Source organism: Marmota marmota, unplaced genomic scaffold (assembly GCF_001458135.2).
Source record: "Marmota marmota marmota unplaced genomic scaffold, marMar, whole genome shotgun sequence".
In the NCBI taxonomy this organism is placed as follows: Eukaryota; Metazoa; Chordata; class Mammalia; order Rodentia; family Sciuridae; genus Marmota; species Marmota marmota.
Window position 1 is genome coordinate 38,423,136 of NW_026000108.1, and position 17,066 is coordinate 38,440,201.

The 17,066-nt window shown below is 38.4% G+C and overlaps 1 protein-coding gene across 1 annotated transcript in view; it reads right to left on the reverse strand.

The window, feature by feature from the left end:
* Fryl (FRY like transcription coactivator) overlaps nucleotides 1-538 on the reverse strand; it is a 234,906-nt gene extending 234,368 nt beyond the window's left edge. The window contains exon 1 of the mRNA XM_048784445.1: nucleotides 310-538. The gene's annotated coding sequence lies outside the window, so the exon portion shown is untranslated. The remainder of the gene's footprint in view (nucleotides 1-309) is intronic.
* Nucleotides 539-17,066: the final 16,528 nt, after the last annotated feature.

A 17,066-nucleotide genomic window follows, 5' to 3' on the forward strand; every position in this document is an offset into this window, starting at 1 on the left:
AAGGAGGCGCGCGGGAGAGCCCGGCGCGCGGCGCTCCCCAAGGACCCGCCGTAGCTCCGACGGGTTTTCGGTTGATTCGGGGGCTACACAGCGGCACAGTGTCGGTTAGGAGTCTCCGCCCGGGAGGCGAAGCTTGCCAGCCATCCTGGCCCGCCTCCCCTCGGCTCCCACCAGGAAGGGCAGCCGGGAGAGGGCCGGCGACCTCATCTCCCGCCCGGGCTGTAGTCGCCAGTCGGCGAGCATCCCGGCGCCTGCCCCGGGGCTGGAAAAGAAAGTGAAATGAAGCGCCTTTACCCAGGCAACACCTACCCGTCCCCAGTCCAAGTGCAGCTGCCTTGCTCCTCAGGCGCCGCCGGTCCCCGCCCTCGGACCCCAGGCTCCGATCTCTTGACAATGGCGCGTCCCCTTTAAGGAATAATCCGATCGGCACCGATCTGTGGTTAAACCTCCCTCCGACTCTGATTTTAACCGGATTTCTCTCTCCCAGAGCCCGACGGGCGCCCGGCGGTGCTGCGAGCTCTACCCACCCCTTCCCTGCCCCGCCCACCTCCTCGTCTTCCTGATTGGCGAGAAACACTACAACAGGAACAGCAGTCCTCACCTTCCACTGGCCAGCCCAGCCGCCGCTCAGGATTACCCCCGCCTCCACCCCGCCCCCTTTCCCGGGTTGGCCCTACCTCTAATCACTCTCTGTCCTTTCCTCTAACGTTGCTTTGGAGAACTGGCAGTCAAGGCTCATCCTCCCGCCTCCGGAAAGCGAACTTTATTTTTATTGGTAAAAGGACATCTTCCTGTGCACCTGATTGGGCAAGTAAGGGGCTAGTCTGCACGCCTCTTACCCATTATCGCTCTCCCTTTACCGATTTGAGAAAGACAGTCGCAAAGTCTTCCCCACTTTGCCTTTTTCTAAGCGCCTTTGCCTTTAAATGTTGGTAGGGGTCGAGGACAAACTAACAGCCTGTATTGAGGGAAGCGGGAAAGGGAGAAGAGAAAAATTCAAAATCTTCAGAAGAGTAACACATCAGAGCTGGTTCTGGGATCCTGAGGAACCTAACACTGTGTTCCAGTGAACGGAGTGGTTGCATTGAGTTAGAATACCTGAAATTATAGTGCTAACTCCTGAATTTACTCAAGTTTTTACTCACTATCCATCCTACTCATACCCTTGATTCCTCCGGCATTTTACCACCCGGAAGAGCTTTAATAAAGGTATCTGCAGCAAACGTGGAGGTTTCCTTGTTTGTCTTGCAGTCGTTCATTTAGAAAAGCATTGAAGTCCTTTCCATTGGAAGTTCCGTTTAAGTCACGTCCTTTGTGTCATTGTGGTTTACGCAAGAGCTAAATTAGTTTTTTTGGAAAGATTTAACAGATTGTGCTCCTTGTGGCAACCTCAAAGTGTAGGACCTTGTTCCTCTTGCTAGAACTGTAGGAAGGACACACCAGGTTGAACCCAAGTGGGCACACCAGAAGGACTGTAGCACCTCTTAAGAGAAATGTCTCGCCAAGGTAAAAAGGGAGTTTGGTACTAAAAGCTTGGCCCTGCAGCAGAACCTCACACATTGAAAAGGGGAGAGATTATGTGGCAGCTTAGTAGGGTCTGCATTAGGATAGCCTCAGTTTCCCACTCTAGCTGTAACAACCAGCTAGATTGTTTAGACGAAATTTGAGTAGAATTATGGCTTTGGGGCCCATCTCAGAATGTTAGGGGTAAACAGTTGAGGATTCTCTCCCTCTTTGCCAATGAACTTTAAAAGGCTTCGGACCTCAGAGGCATTAGTCCTTTTGCTGTGATAACCCAGTAGAATCTAGTGCCAAGAAAGCGGCAGCGCTCAGCAATATCCTAGAAGTAAGTTCAGTGCCAGAGAAGGGGAAATAAATATAGGTGGTCGATAGGACTTTTCCCTGAGCTCAGGTGCAAAAGTTTGTGGAGATAATATAAATATCTAGGAGCAGGAGGGGGAAAAAAAACGTTGTCCGGAAATTTAGATGTCACTAGTGGGGGCAAGAGACAAGGAGCTTGCTGGCTTACAAATTAATATGGCTTTCACAGATATATTTTAGCTAAACGCTATTTTCAGCCTACTCCTATTACATATAAGTTATCATCCATTCATTTCTTCAAGGAAATTAGTTCCCAAGGATTCCCAAATCCTTGGTGTTCAAATCCCTTATACAAAATGTCATAGTAATTGCATATTACCTAGCATGCATCCTCCCGCACACTTTGAATCATCTATAGATTACATATTATACCTAAAATGCAAATGTTATGCAAATAATTGTTGCACTGTATTATTAGTGAATAATTACATGGGGGAGGGAATCTATACATATTCAGAACAGATAAAAACATGAAAAGACTACATAGCACAGCTCAGCAACAATTCAACTTCCCTGGTCCCCACATCAGTAAATTCCCTCCAAGGTTGGTTGAACACAAGGATATGAAACCCAAGGATATGAAACCCACAAATATGGAGGGCTGACTGCATGGATATGTGTTATGTGTATTACACATATTTGAAATTCCTGCCTTCTCGTTTACTATACTCAAGGGCTTTTTGTTTTGTTTTTGAAATTTTGTTTATTTTTTGTTTTTTGTGGTACTGGGGGTTGAACCCATGATTTGGGGCATGCTTAGGCATGTGCTCTACCAACAAGTCACACCTGTGCTCTTACCTCAAGCTTTAAGACTGTTTCTGGGTTCTAAAATTCTACATTAGAATATAGTAAGAATAAGAACATTCTAATATCTAGTATGATCTTCTGGAAATAAAGGCATCCAGTATTACAGGTGTATACACACCTGCTGCTTTTGTTTAGGATCTAGGTGATGTTTTCAAGTTCTTTCTAAAACACCTGCTTTATGACATCTGGCTTGTTGTTGCTTTGCTTTGTACTAGCACACTAGGCTTATAATTCCAGAAAGCAGTTAACAGTGACCTCTAGACCCTCTTCCTTGTACTTAACAAACTATGCTGAGATCATCACCTATAAACAAATATAATTTATGTTATTTTCTAGGTATTTTGCACTTGCCCACAATACACTCATTTATTATGTTTTAGTCCACACACCCAGCCTCCTGTACTAATACTCCAATGGTATTCCACAGTGGGAAAATTTTTAGAAACTCTGCAAACCTGGAGTTTACAATGTTTCACTTCAGGTCATTCTTAAGAACGTATCGTTACTGGACACAACCCCAATTCCAACCCTGGAGAACTTTACAATCTGCACTTTCCCATGCAAAGGGACTTCATCTCCCCACTTTAGCTTCCTATTTCTAAATCAGATTCCCATTCTTTTTTTTTTAATTTTGTTGTAGTTGTAGATGGATAGAATGCCTTTATTTTATTTGTTTATTTTTAGGTGGTGCTGAGTTTTGAACACAGTGCCTCAAGCATGCTAGGGAAGCAGCGCTCTGCCACTGAGCTACAGCCCCAACCCCAGATTCCCATTCTTTAAATAGAAATATTCCTCCAATGTGTCAATGTGACTAAAGCTTTTTCAACCTTTGTATATAGATCTCTGTAAAATCTTTTAAAAGGCAAAATATGTTAAGATCACTATGTGTATGCTATGTATCACTGTGTGTATACATACTTGTCCCTCAAGTAATTCCAGAGTTTAGCCAATAATTATTTTTCCTCAGAGCCATTGTTACCATTTTTATCAAAAATTCTTTTCAGTTCACCATACATTTATATAGTAACTATTATGTGCTGAGTTAAGAATTGGGGGGGAAATGATGAATATGTTTCCATTCTCCAGAATATAATCAATCTCCACCCATAAGCAGTGCAATTTTACTTTTTTTTCTTCAAAACTCATGGTTGAATACCATCTATTAACCAGTGATTTTCTACCATAAAATTAAGATAAATCCAGTTAGAAGCTAACAACCAAAATCACTTCCCCTACCCCTTATTAATATTAACAAGAATGAGCCAAGATATGAGAAAATAGTCAGGAATGGTGGCACACACCTGAAATCCCAGCAGCTTGGGAGGAGGATCATAAATTTCAAACCAGCCTCAGCAACTTAGCGAGGCCCTAAGCAACTCAGCAAGACCCTATCTCTAAATAAAAAGTATTTTTTAAAGAGGGCTGGAATGTGGCTCAATGGTTCATTGCCCCTAGGTTCAATCCCCCATACCAAAAAAAAAAAAAAATTATATATGTATACTTATGTATATGTGTATGCACACATATGTATATATGTATATACATATATATACATACATATATACATTTTTATATACTTACATATATACTATATATATATGAAAATAAATTCATAATAATTTAATTATATAATGAAACTTCAGAAGACTGTGAAGGAGGAAGAAAAGGAGGGAGGAAAAGAAAATGGTTAATGGGTAGTGATGCAGTTGGATAGCAGGAATAACTTCTACATTCTATAGAGTAATACAATAACTACAGTTGACAATTAATTGAATATTCCCAAATCACTAGTAGAGAGGATTTTGGCTTTGGGGTTTTTTAATGTTTTATTGGTTCTGTTTAGTTATACTTGACAATAGAATATACTATGACACAATTATAAAAGGATGGAATATAATTTGTTCTAATTCAGTCCCCAGTATTTCCTCTTCCCCTCCCTTTCTCCCACCTCCTGTTAGTAGAGAGGACTTTGAATGTTCCCAACATAAAGAAATTATATGTCTGAGGTGATAGGTATGCCAATTACAATAATCTAATCATTACACATTGTGTAAATATATTGAAATATTATACCTTGTGAGTATGTACAATTTCTATTTGTAAATTAAAAATAAAATTATAGGGAATGGGAATTAGCTCAGTTGGGATATAGCTCTTGTGCTTGCCTCATATGCACAAGGCCATGAGTTTAATCCCCCGTACCACAAAAAAATTAAATTAAATTAAATTAAATAATTAAATAAAAATTATATTAAAGAAAAGAATACGTATCAGGGAAAAAAAGTCCTTACTTTTCTACAGGAGACCCAAGTTTTCCACATTGTATATTTAAATATGTTTCTTTACCAGGCATGGTGGTGCATCTCTGTAATCCCAACTTTCAAGAGTCTGAGGCAAGAAGATAACAAGTTCCAGGCCAGTGGGGGCAACTTTGAGACCCTGTCTCAAAACAAAATAAAAAGGACTGGAGATGAAGCTCAGTGATCCAGTGCTTGCCTAGCATGTAGGATGCTCTGGGTTGAATGTCCAGTAATGCAAAAAAAAAAAAAGTTCTTTGTAAAATAATAACTGATATTCATTGAGACGATTGATGAAAGATCTTCAATCAACAGTTAAAAAAAAAAAATTGTGTTCAGTATATTTCACTTACCGAAACAGAAAGGAGATAGTAATACAGTTTTAGAAAGATTTCCAATTCTCTTCTGCTTAAAATAGTTAAGGGATCTCTCTAGGCACACATTAAATATAGTAGCAAAACCTTGCCAAAATATACAAGTCCCTTTGTAATCTTTATTATCTGACTCCAGGCTACCTCTGGAATTTCTTCTCTGATCACTCCTTCTTTTGACACTTGAGAATATCTTGTTTTAATCAGCTTTGTATCACTGTGACCAAAAGATCCAACAAAAACAATTTAGAGGAAGAAAAGTTTATTTTGGGCTCACAGTTTCAGGGCCTCAGTCCATGGTCAGACTATTCTATAACTCTAGGCCTGAGATGAGGCAGAACATCTTGGTGGAAGGACATGGTGGAAGAAAGCAGCTCAGTTCATGACAGCCAGGAAGCAGAGAAAGCTCCACTCACCAGCGACAAAATATACACCCCAAAGACATGCCCTCAATGACCTACTTCCTCCAGCCATACCCTACCTGCCTATAGTTACCACCCAGTTAATCCACTCAAGTAAATTAATCCACTGATCAGGTTGCAGCTCTCATAGTCTAATTATCTCACCTCTAAATATTCTTGTATTTTGTTTCACACATGAACTTTTGAGGGATACCACATATCCAAACCATATCACGGGTGTTCTATCACATCAACTATTATGTTCTTCTAAGGCACAATGCCTTTAGATATGTTGTGTCCTTTGTGTAGAATAGTCTGCTTTTGGCTCACCTGAAGAACTCCTATCCTTCCATCAAATGGATGGACCAATAAAAGTTTTTTTCTTTATGAGCTCCTCCCTGATTGTACTCCTTTCCTTGACTTAAGTTATTCTCTGTGGTATTTTTTTTCACACATACATACTATTCTGATTATAGGTAGCAAATTGAAGACAGAACTTAAATATTTCTTTTTTTGTCTCTTGAACTAACCTGATTTGTTCTGAAAGAAGGCCCTGCTTATTCATCTTTACATCTACATCACTTAGTATGATAACTGACAAAACTATCAGTGAATGAATATTTAATTGAGGTGAAGAGCAAAATGCAAACAAAAAGTTAACCTACAGGAGAGGATCTCAGTTCAAGACCAGCCTCAGTAACTTAGAAAAAACCTCAGCAACTTAGCAAGACTCTGTCTCAAAATTAAAAATAAAAAGGATGAGGATGCAGCTTAATGGTAAAGCATCCCTGGGTTCAAGCCCTAGTATCAAGAAATTAAAAAAAAAAAAAAAAAAGCCTATAATGTGAAAAATCTAATTAACCAGGATACCATTCTAAGAGCATTCTAATTTCTTAGTATTGCTTAATGTTTTGTTTTAAATTTTTTTTCTTTTTGAGACTGGGTCTAGGCTGACCCCAAACTCCTGAGCTCAAGCAATCCTCCTGCCTCAGGTTCCTGAGTAGCTGGGACTACAGGTACAGGCCACCATGCCCAAGTTGTAAACATGTCTTCTCAATTAATCTGGTTCACTGGTTTCTGGGCCTTTTTATTTCATGGGCTAGTAAAATTTCCAAGGAATTTTTGGAAACAGACATATGCTTATCAGCTTTTTTTATTTTACAGAAGAGAAATATGAAAATAAATGTAAATAAATGTTCTATCTATTCCTCTCACTGTTTTACAGAATAAGAATATTTTAAAACCCCAAATTGGGAGGGTTATAACTTCAGGATTAAAGAGTTTCAATTGAATAAATTTAAAATTATGAAGGGTTTAACAGCCCTCCAACTGAGTTTGGAATACTCTGTACTTCACATTTCTTGATCAGATGCTTCTTTCACCTTTTTAGAAATTAGAATATTCCTAACATTTCTTCCATGATATCCATGGGAAGAAAAAAACTCCTGAGTTTTTGTTAATTTTCACTCCTTTCAAGAGCAAATACTCAAGGGTCATCATTAATTTTCTTTCTGGCTTCCTGCTAGAATATATGTAGAGAAACCAATATTCCTTCTGGTGGCTCTTGTAAAATGCCTCTTGAATTCCTTTATGTATCTACCAGGCTTTATAGCATACTTCCTCTCTTTTTGGGACATGTATTGCTCTTAGTCCTTAGGAGGTTCCACTGTTGTCTGTCAAAGAGGCAAATAATAAAAAATTCAGTTTTCTTTAAAAAAAAAAAACACTTTATCCATGTAATACATATGTTTTCTGAGTTTCCATTAACTTAGGTTAAGTCCTGCTATTTACCAATAACTGCTACAGTGTCTATCCTGTGTCACAGTTATGCTAATGATAAAATGAGCCTCATTAAAGCATATGGAGGAAGGTTTGTTTTATAAATGCAAAGTGTGTTTGTAATAATACAAACCAATCAGATATAAGTTCTTTATGATGAGGTAGTTCATAATGGCTGAGAATCCCATAGAAGAATTTTCTGATGTCATGGTAAAGGTCTAGATACATTCTCTTTCCTTCTAAACTGCATTAAATGATTGATTTCTTATTCCATGGGATACATGGATAATGTATATGAGAACACCTTCCATTAGTAAAATATTACATTTATTTTGAACTACTTCAATTTCTACACCTATTTAGATCATTTATAAATTATATATTTTATTATCATTTCTATTGAGATACCTTTATCAATAAAATCTTAACTTTATCCAAAGTATTTTATTGCCAGTATGTTAATATTTTAACATTTTTCTTTCCTTTTATTATCACAAGGGAACTTCCATTCTAAAGAGATCCACTTTGTGAAAATGTTAAGGAAGAAATAAATCAAGGGCTGAATTTTAAAATATTACTCAACTTAGATATTTTCACTCATGACTTTTCGGAAGTAAAAGGAATTATATAAAGAAAGACACCTATATTCCATTTAGTTCCCTTTGTCTATCCTGTCCCTAAAAGGACCTTTGAATTCAGCATCCAAAACATACACAGTCATGGGAAACTCCTAGTCCTTAAAGGAACAATATGTGGAGTTACTACAAGGATTATTATATTTCATTTGCAAGCACGCTCGCAGTCACGTCTGATACTCTACACACAGTGGTTACTTTTCAGATATGATTTTAAATTATTTAAAAGGAATAAATAGTTTGCTAAAATCACTTTTAAATTATCTTGAAATCTTACTAGATTATAATGTGTATGCATTTGTAACTAGAAAGGGATATGATTGATTTAAAAGAAGACAGAAAGCAGTTTTCAGTCTGTTCCCAGTTTATGAGTTGAAGGAAAGTAAACATAGGCACTCTTTTTAAATTTATTGCTACCACCTATCAATTCATTGTCTCTTTTGGAAAGAAATTCTTGAATTATTCAAAGAACCAGGAAATCTTCTGATTGGGGGAAAACAGTTTCATGATCATACCCTGACTGATCTCCTTTAGGGGACTTCTGTCTGTTGATAGAGAAGAAAAACAAAGGACAAAGAAAACTCGCTTTAATTAATCCTACCAACTAAGCAAAACAAATAGACCTCTTGTTTCAGCAACAGAAGCAAACAGTTGACAATTGAGAAAAGCCACCTGCAGGTGCTTTTGAACACAAGCTACCCCAGAGTTCAGAAATACAATTGTCTAACACATAGGTCGGAAAACTTCTATAAGAGCAAAAAGTAAATGCTTTTTGACTTTGCAGGTTACATGTTCACTGTTGCAACCACTTAACGCTGTGGCTGTAGTATAAAAGTAATCAAAAACAATACATAAACTATTATGTAGGATTAGATACAATAAAACTTTATTTATGGATACTGAGGTTAAATTTCATTGCATTTTCACATGTCAATAAATATTATTTCTTTGATTTTTTCAATCATTTAAAAACATAAAAACCATTCTTAGCTTGCCAGTCATACAGAAACAGGACTAGATTTGGCCCATGAGCCATAGTTTGCTGTTCCTAATCTGACACAAATATAATTCATTAAAAAAAAAAAAAGTTGGGGGAGGCTAAAGAAACAAACAAACAAACATGTGTCGAGTACTGTGGTAGGCCTGAGAGTATAATAGCTAACAAGATGGACATGATCCCTGTCCTCATGGAGCTTCTGGTATAGTGATCACACAAATAACTAGTTAGAAACAATAATAAATGGCAATGGGGCTGGGGATCTAGCTCAGTTGGTGGAGTGCTTGCCTTGCATGCACAAGGCCCTGGGTTCAATGCCCAGCACTAATAATAATAATAATAATAATAATAATAATAATAATGGCAATGAAAGAGAAGTACAAGTGTCTAAACTATGAATTAAAATCTAGGCCAGGCGGTCAGAGAAGATGTTCCTGAGGAAGGATTCTTTAATAAGGATTTAAAAATGAGTACAAATTGACATGGCACAGTGGAGGATGAGAAGGAGGAAACTATTTCAAGTAGGATATACAGCATGTGGAGTACCTCGATGGCACCCACAGGCCTGCTTGCCTGGGAAATACAAAGTGGAGGGGAGAATAGCAAACAGAGAAGATGGAGGAGCAGGTAAAAGCCAAATATTTGGGGCCTAATGTCTTTTTTATCAAACTAGTAAATAGTAAGCCATTGAAGACTTTAAATCAAGGCCAACTCACGGTCAGATTTGCATTTTTAAAAGATCACCAGCTACAGTATAGAGAATGAATTTGTGAGGGTCTAGAATGGTGGCTACAATGGCCAAAGGCTTCTAGCCCTAAACTGCAGGCTCTGGACTTTAAGCCAGATATTTCTATTTTACCCATGCCACCTACTGTTCTTAATGCTTTACATGTACCAATGCACCAAAATTTCATAACAATCCCATAGGTATTCATTAGTATCCACCATTACAGAGGAGGAAACTAAACTACACACAGCCTCTTGATTTCTTCCCTCGGTACAGTCCTCGTTGACTCCAATCTTCAGAATTAGAGGCCATAATTGCAGGAGAAAGACAAGAGAAAGGTGGAAAGGGGGTCAGAAAGAAATAAAGGCATATTTCTGTGTTAGTCACTTTTGTATCTCTGTGACAAAAATACTTGAGAAGAACAACTTAGAGGAGGAAAGTTTATTTGGGGCTCATGGTTTCAGAGATTCATGGTCAGCCAACTTCATTACTCTAGGGCTGAGGTAAGGTAGAATATCATGATGGAAGAGCTTGCAGAGGAAATCAACTTAGTTAATTGCATCCAGGAAGCAGAGAGAGGACTGGAGGAACCAGGGACAAGACATAATACCAAAGGATACTCCCTTCAGGGACTCACTGCCATCAGCCCCATCTGCTACAATTACTACCCAGTAGTTCATTCCAATTACTAATCCATCAAATGGATTAATCCACCAATGAGGTTACACATCTCATAATCTAATCAGTTCACCTCCTGCATTGCCTAACACATGAGCTTTTAAAGGGCCACTTCATATCCAAACTATAACAATTCTATCCATAGCCTTGATTCAGACCCTGGTAAGAGATTGTATTGTTTGCTGAGAATGAGGACCAAATTTAGTCAGATAGCTGCCTTGAGTATCTGCAGAAGCCCTTGTAAGAGCACTCCTTGCTACAAAAATATACCCAATGCAATATTTAGGACATATTTATCCTAAAAAGTAGTCTCTGTTTATCTAAAATTCAACTTTAACTGAGCATCCTGTATTTTATCTTATAACCATAGGAAACAAACACATTCCCTCCCATAAATCCCTAGATACCAGCTGGAGACACCTGGTCCCTTAAGATTTAGAAAATCATCAAGATTTTCTAATAAGTCTCTGGTGGATTTTGGTCAACCACAAGGGGATGAAAGATTTTATTTTCACCTTTCCCTCCAGGTGCATTCATTGTCCCTTAAGACTCATTCTGAGACTCTTCCACTACAGAGAAAACCAGAAAATATAGAGAAACATTGGGAGTGTGGTAGATTGACCAGAGTACTAAGAGTCAGAGGAAGTTGTCCCACAAGGCACAGCTTCATAAACAGATCAAAGTAGTATTTGACATACAGTAAGCCCTCCAGATCTGTGAGTCCTTCATCCAAGGATTCAACCAACTGTGAATCTAAAATATTTTTTTAAATTGCACTTGTAATAAATATGTTCAGTTTTTCTTATTATTCTATAAACAACACAGTATAACAACTACTTACATAGCATTTACATTGTAATAGGTGTTATAATGATAACCCAGATATGATTAAAGTACAGGGGAGGATGTTTGTTAGGTTACCATGCTATTTAATTCAATTAATTGATTTAGTGCCAGAGATGGAAGGATCCCAGGGCCTCTGGCATGCTAAGCATGCATTCTACCACTGAGCTATACCCCCACTTAACTACACTATTTTATGTAAGGGACTTGAGCATGCCCAGATTTTGGTACTCACAGGGGGTCCTAGAACCAATCTCCCTGGGAAACCAGGGTATGACTGTATCTTTTTTGGGGTGGTGGGGGTGGTGGGTGGTACTAGGGATTGAACTCAGAGGCACTCGACCACTAAGCCACATCCCCAGCCGAATTCTGTGTTTTATTTAGAGACAGGGTCTCACTGAGTTGCTTTTGAAGTCTTCATCCTCCTGGCTCAGCCTCCTGAGAGGCTGGGATTACAGGTGTACACCACTGTGTCCGGCTACTGTATCTTATATACTCTTCCTTCTAGGGTCCTTTCAATCACGTATGACCAATAGTTTCTCATGGCCCTCTGCCATGACCTCTGGATCATGCTCACTTGCTGTCAACCTACCCTTTTCCCTCCTTTGTCTTCTTTTCAACATTCTCTCAGTAGCCAAGATTTTTTTTCCTCTAATAGAGCAAATTCCCAAACTAAGCAGTTTTGACTCCCTCTCAAAAGGTTGATCAGCAGCTGACATCAAATACCTCAGGGTCTCAATCACTTACTGAGGCATTCTTCCAAACAAAAATAATTTGAAACGTTTCCCAAGAAGAATTCTGATGCCAACAATTAAGACAGAAATAATTTCTAGACAGAATTAATTTTTATTAAATTGTTGCAATGGTTTCAATTTTTGCCAGTGTGCCTGCCACAAAAGGGTATCTTTTGCTGGTATCCACTGGGCCCATTTTTACTAGTTAAATCATCTACAATTAAGGGAGTGTTCAATTTGTTTTTTGACCACTACACATTGTCAGCTCAGAAAAAAAATCTTAATGTGTAGCATTTTGAATTTTATTACAAATTTGAGAAAAGCCTACTTGTCTATTTTTCTGCTTTTAAACCTAATTCAAAATTAAAGCTTATTCTTTTTTTCAAGGTAAAGAAAAAGCATGTTAGTAAACATGCCATAGCTAAAAGCATTACTGATTATTTACTTATTCATTTTGGTACTGGGGATTGAACCCAAGGGCTCTATCACTGAGCTACATCTCCAGCTCTTTTTTTTTTTTTTTCTTACTAAATTGTTGAGAGCTAAGGCTGGCCTTGAACTTGTGATCTTCCTGCCTCAGCCTCCCAAGTTGCTGGGATTACAGGCCTGTACTATCATGCCCAGCACATTAACTGATCTTTAAAAAAAATGAATGAAACTTTTCAAAGGAGAAAAGAAGAAGCAGGAAGGTAAGAAAAAGTTGGGCTCTGTGGAACCAGAGCCTTGGCTCAGACCCTAATCCATTGTCTTTTCCAAAGTTTATCTTATACATTTAGCTTTACTCACTTTTCCAGGTAACTCTTAGATTCTCTGAAAACCTCAGAAAGATACATGGATATAGTAATTTTGTTAGCCAATTAGGATAATCATAATAACACAACCAAGATTTTTGAGTAATATTTCTGTGAGGTTCTCTGTGATAAAGTGAAAAAAATAATTTGGTCAATAATTTTTACTCACATACTCTTTGGGGGGGCAGGGATTGGGGTACTGGGGATTGAACCCACTAGCACTTTACCAGTGAGTTACATCCCCAGCCCTTTTTATTTTTTCTTTTGAGAAAGGGTCTCACTAAGTTGCTTGGGGCCTTGCTAGTTTGCTGAGGCTGGCTTTGAACTTGTGATCCTCCTGCCTCAGCCTCCTGAGTTGCTAGGATTACAAGTGTATGCCACCACATCTGGCTCAGATACCCTTATAAATAGCTTTGCCATAATTATCTCAAAACTATTAGTAATATATTCATCTGTTGAATAGTGCTTCTTTTTTCTTTGACCCAAATAAGAGCTTTAAGATTTTACTCTCCTTCTGCAAGAATAAATCTGCCCTGAATCTTAGTGTGTTGATAATTCACATTGGGACAACATGTATGTGTGTGTATTTATGAATATCCTGTATATTAATTAGGTAAATGATAAGTAGATTTGTAACCTAGTAGCCATACTAGTTATATTATAATGGAGAATAAAAGACTCAAGTTCAAATGACAAAACAACATGTAATTGATTTATCATTTTTTCCAGATGTTTACCACATCAGAAATTGTTTATCTTCCAACATAGTAAATATTTTACAAACTAAATAAAAACATAAAATTCTCTTTTAGTAAACTATCCCTTTACATAGGGGAAAAAATGTAATAACTGAACAACCTTCTAAATTGTCCTTCAAAGAAATACCTTGCCTATAGGGAATTATATTTTCAGTCAAGTGGTGAAGCAATTTTAATCTTTATCTGTAAGGGTTTTTCCCCCTCTAAAAGTCCTCAGCTTTGCATGCCCTGGTATGTTAGCAGGTCATATTTTCCATAGATGTGTTTTACAAACCATATGTAGATATCTGATGGTTCTTGTGAAGTCCCACTCAACACAATTTAGTATTTTGGATCTATTTATAGAAGTCCTGCTATGTGAACATTTTTAGCCTGTTCGATGTCAGCCTGGTAATTTCCATGCAAGTTAGAAAACAATTTGTTCTAGCCTCCAAAATGGTACTGACATCAAAAGTGTCCTTCACATGGGAAAACTTGTGACTGAATAACTTCCAGCAAAAGCAGTGATGATGGTGGCAATAGCAAGTAAATGCCACTAAAGTGGCAGAGCCAAAGGGAAAGCATTGACTCTGGCCACTGTAACAGAGGCAGAAGTCAATGCTGAGTGATTGCAAGGGAAAAGGTATCAGGGCTTCTGCTAAGAAGTTCTCCCTGACATGAAGATACCACCCAGCCTCAGAGAATCTGGGTTGTTGTAGTGGTTGTTTATTGTTATCATTGTTATTTAGTGGCAATCACATCACAGACCCAATCTATTTTTCTAGCATCATATCTCATTGTCTTCTGATAATTTAATCAATTCTGTTATCTGCTGTTCTTCAAGTTCTTTCAATGCCCTTATCTGCATCAGAAAAAGTTCTCAAAAGAGTGGAGTCCAAGAAAATTAACAGAGAATTAAAGAGAGTAAGAGAGTAATATTGAATTATGATGCTCTGAGAGCAGCTAGGGAGACAGAAGTATGCCTGTAATCCCCAGGCATGGCCCTAAGGAATCTACAATTGGATGTGAGCAAAGTGAGAATAAGACCTATAACAGAGTCCTCTCAGCTTATTCAGTGCCACAAATGGACAGGCTAAGTGGGACATAAACACTTGTCAGTGTGTGGGTATACGTACGGTATCCTTAAGGAATGTGGAAATGAAAGGAGTCTCAAGGGCTCTGGGAGTTCATTGTAAAGCCAACACCTAATAAGTCCTCGGAGAAATCCAAAGTCACCATAATAGGACAGAGTGGCTCCTAACACTGCAAGACATGTCTGACGAAAGGGATAAAATGTGCCATTGTACCTAAAAGGATGAGAGTGTTCATAAGAGTGGGGATGATTACCTGCCTAAGCAGAGAAATAGGAAAGTCACAGAGTAATGTTAGGAGCCCTCCTCCAAACCCTTGAGGAAAAAGGATGCCTTGACTCAAGTATCAGTTTGTCAATCTCAGCAGCAGAAATACTATTATTATATGTGTTCTACCTGTGCTAACTTAAGACTTCTTTAAAATACCATATAATGCTGCATTGGTTGAGGTTATTTTGTTGCAAATGGCAGAAGCCAAGCCTGACTAACTTACCCAAGAAGTGGAACATCTTAACCAAGAGGAGCACACAGAAACATTTCAAGAAAGGGAAAAACTGCTGAGTCTCTGCAGGACCTGGAACAGTGGGGTGACTGCCCCAGCCTCTCACTGCAGAGCCCATGGTCACAGTCTCTGCTTCTCTGGAGAAGTCTGTTTCATTGAATTCTTCTTTTCTCTGCTGACCTCGCCTCATCTAACTCTGGCAGCACATGGGCAGGCATCATTATTCCACAGAGGTAGCTTTGGGTCCCAAGTTCATATCATTCTCTTCATGTAAACAGACCAGACCAGATTGAATCCTAGGTCAAAATTGCAAAATATGGGCTGGGGGTACAACTCAGGGTAGAGTGTTTACCTGATATGCATAAAGCCAATCCCCAGCATCATAAAAATAATAATAATAATTAATTTGATTTAAACCAAATAATTTATGAGTCTCTATGAAAGAAACTGATTGGCCCCACCTAAATAAGGAGTTCAGTCCTCATCCATTTCCCTGTGAAATGTGGTACAATGTTACAGTAGAAAAACAGGGAAGCTAGGTCAGACACAATGGTGCACACTTCTAATCCCAGTGGCTGGGAGGCTGAGGCAGGTGGATCACAAGTTCAAAGCCAACCTCAGCAACAGCAAGACTTTAAGCAACTCAGTAAGAGCCCCACTCTCTTTTTTAAAAATTAAATTAATTAATTAATTTATTTATTTCAGTTCCTTGATTTTTTTATTTATATATAACAGCAGATGCATTACAACTCTTATTACATATATAGAGCTCAATTTTTCATATCTCTGGTTGTATACATAGTATACTCACGCCAATTCGTGTCCTCATAACATGTACTTTGGATAATAATGATCATCACATTCAACCATCATTAATTACCCCATGCCCCCTCCCTTCCTCTCCCACCCCTCTGCCCTGTCTAGAGTTCATCTATTCCTCCCATGCTTCCCCTCCCTATCCCACTATGAATCAGCCTCCTTATATCAAAGAAAACATTCGGCATTTGGTTTTTGGGGATTGGCTAATTTCACTTCTTCTCTAACTCCATCTATTTAACTGCAAATGCCATGATTTTATTCTCTTTTATTGCTGAGTAATATTCCATTATGTATATATGCCACATTTTCTTATACATTCATCTATTGAAGGGCATCTAGGTTGGTTCCACAGTTTAGCTATTGTGAATTGTGCTGCTATAAACATTGGTGTGGCTGTGTCCCTGTAGTATGTTGTTTTTAAGTCCTTTGGATATAGATGGAGGAGAAGGATAGCGGGATCAAATGGTGGTTTCATTCCCAATTTTCTAAGAAATCTCCATATTGCTTTCCATATTGGCTGCACCAATTTGCAATCCCACCAGCAGTGTATGAGTGTACCTTTTTCCCCACATCCTCGCCAACACTTATTGTTATTTGTATGCATAATAGCTGCCATTCTGACTGGAGTGAGATGGAATCTTAGAGTGGTTTTGATTTGCACAGACCCTGTCTCTTAATAAAATACAAAAAATAAGGCTGGGGATGTGGCTCAGTGGTCAAGTGCCTTTGAGTTCAATCCTTAGTAACCCCCCCCACCAAAAAAAGAAAGAAAGAAAGGGATGCTAGAAGCTACAGTTATATGAGGAGGGAAGGAAAACCTAGAGAAGTAGTTATTCTTAGTGGAAGTAAACCCATATTCATCCCAAAAGTTATCTACAAGCAGGGACTATTATTATCCCCATTTTACAGATAAGGAAATTAAAGGATTCAGAGCTTAGGTAACTTGCCCAAGGTCACAGAGCTATTCAGTGGCAGA